The sequence below is a fragment of the Myotis lucifugus genome, unplaced genomic scaffold (assembly GCF_000147115.1).
Source record: "Myotis lucifugus unplaced genomic scaffold, Myoluc2.0 scaffold_109, whole genome shotgun sequence".
Taxonomy (NCBI): domain Eukaryota; kingdom Metazoa; phylum Chordata; class Mammalia; order Chiroptera; family Vespertilionidae; genus Myotis; species Myotis lucifugus.
The window spans coordinates 2,389,955-2,392,325 of NW_005871157.1; positions in this window are offsets into that span (position 1 = coordinate 2,389,955).

A 2,371-nucleotide genomic window follows, 5' to 3' on the forward strand; every position below is an offset into this window, starting at 1 on the left:
CCTTGGACTACTGAGAGGGCACAGTCCTCTCATTGCCATGTGCAAGTCCCAGGTTGGATGGCAGAGCCCTCGCAGCACAATTATAGCCAACAGCTATAGTTGTGAGCTTGAGCCTGTGGTCCAAACATGTGGCCCCACGTACCTGAGTGATAGAGTTCAGGTACATGTAGTGGAGTGGGATTGAAACCCACGAGAATGATGTAAACAACTTGATCACGCCCCTACTTTGTCTCGTGGCATCTGCTATAAAATAAAGACACGGCTTGTGGGCATGGTCGCTGTCTCTCTCCATCAGAGGAGCAGCGTCCCACCAAGACCCAGCTTTCATTCTCACGTTTGTCTTTTCTTAATCCTTTCATCACCCCCACTGGGGATCACCCTTGGCCATGCCCGCATGGCACATATCAATTTGTTGTTCCACTTATTTATGCATTCATTGTTTGATTCTTGTATGTGCCCGCAACCTTGCTATATTGTGACAATACTGTAACCAACTGAGCTATCGCAGCATACTCTTCTTTTACATCCTTCAGATATTTCTCAAGTGTCACCTTCTCAGTGAGACCTTCCCTGGCCATGTTATCTAAAATTTCAACACCCTCTCTACTCACTTCCTATCCCATTTCCTGCTTTATTTTTTCTTTACAGCTAATCTGATATACATTTTACTAAGTTGCTATACTTGTTAGTCTCAGTCTTTTGCACTAAACTCTGTGAGGCTGTTTTCTTCACTTTTTTGTCTCTTGTGCTTACAACAAAGCCTGTTATAATAGGTACTTACTTAGGAAACATCCTATATAATGTAAGGCTAATATGTAAATTGTCCCCACGGGTGGAAGTTCGACCGATCGAGAGCTAGATGTGTGCTGACCACCAGGGAGTGGCGCAGAACATGGCGGTGTTGGCAGCGGCCGGCAGTGGAGGTGCTGCTGGCCCCGATGTGCTCTGACAAGAGTAGGACCGTGGTGGGATGGTGGAGCAGGTGAGCGGGTGGTGCCAGGCCAAGGTGGGTGTGAAAGGAGGCTTTGGCCAGCGGCGGCAGCCAGCAGCCGGGGCAAGGGAGGCCCCAGCTGGCAGCTAGCAGCCGCTAGAGACCCTATCCAAGCACGAATTTTGTGCACTGGGCCTCTGATAAATATATATATAGCTAATATGCTAAGTGCCCATCCGACCAGTCACTATGATGTGCACTGCTGCTGTTAAATATTTTACCCTTTGTTCTCCCTGTGTGATCTACAATAATAATCTGTTTCGTGTTGATATTTACTGCTGTGTTGCTGACAATTACCTGAAAGAGAAGGGGTGCTTCACTGGGTTGGAAAAAGTTTTGCTATCTCAGAAAGCAGGTCTAATTAAGAAAGTTTATTCTATATCTATAAAAGGCTAAGTTGACTTGCTCATGCATGATACATATAAAGCTCTAGCTGGCACCAATCGCACATGTGTGTTTCAATCTGTCCTTGTCGATCGTGAATTTGGTTGACACTTCTATTATAGAGAAAGGGCGAATAGCAATATTAAAATATTTCCTCTAATTAATTTCCTTTCAATGTGCACGAATTCATGCACCAGGCCTCTCGTTGTTAAGTAAATGACTACCTGCATACCTCCCTCCCTTTCTTGAAATCTAGTCAAGTGCCACCTTCTCTGTGAGGTCTTTCTTGAAGATCCTATATAAAATAGCATCTTTCCCCTACATACACAGAGAGACCATCTTCTTATCCGGGCTTTTTAAAAAATGTCACTTAGCACCATTTGACATAGTATACATTTTTTTTTTAACTTATTGTCTCTTTTCCCTGTAGATTTCAATTTCCATGGAGGAGACGACTGTATCGCCAACGCCTTAGAAGAGCATTTAACTCTTTTGGTGGGTACTCTATGGTTATTTCCTGGATGAATTAATGAACCAATTCTGTCCGAAAGCATTCCTCCGGGACCACAGACACTGCCAGGGTGGCCATGAGGTTTCCAGCACAATCGAGAGCTCGCCAGTGGGCACTCTAAACTCCTTCACTCCATAGGACTCCTCAAAGAAAGACACCGCTCTCTGCTGGGAACTGCAAAAACAACCGTGTTCCCCAGTTCATTTCTGCCCCTAAAATTTAACCAAAGACGTGACAGCTCGGGCCAATGCGGCGAATAAAAGTATTTAGCAAGTCACTTTGTAAACTGGAAGGCGTTCACCAAAGTTTAACGGGTTTACTTGACTTCCACCGGCACTGTCAAGCAGTAGGAGAACAACAACAGCTAGTTCCCAGCAGGAGAGTCCCGGCCGCAGGGGTCCCCCACCGCGCGCCACCGCCCCGGGGCTCAGGATGGGCGGGGACTGCACCTTGCACCGCCCGGCCGCGATGAGGGGGGCGTTTGG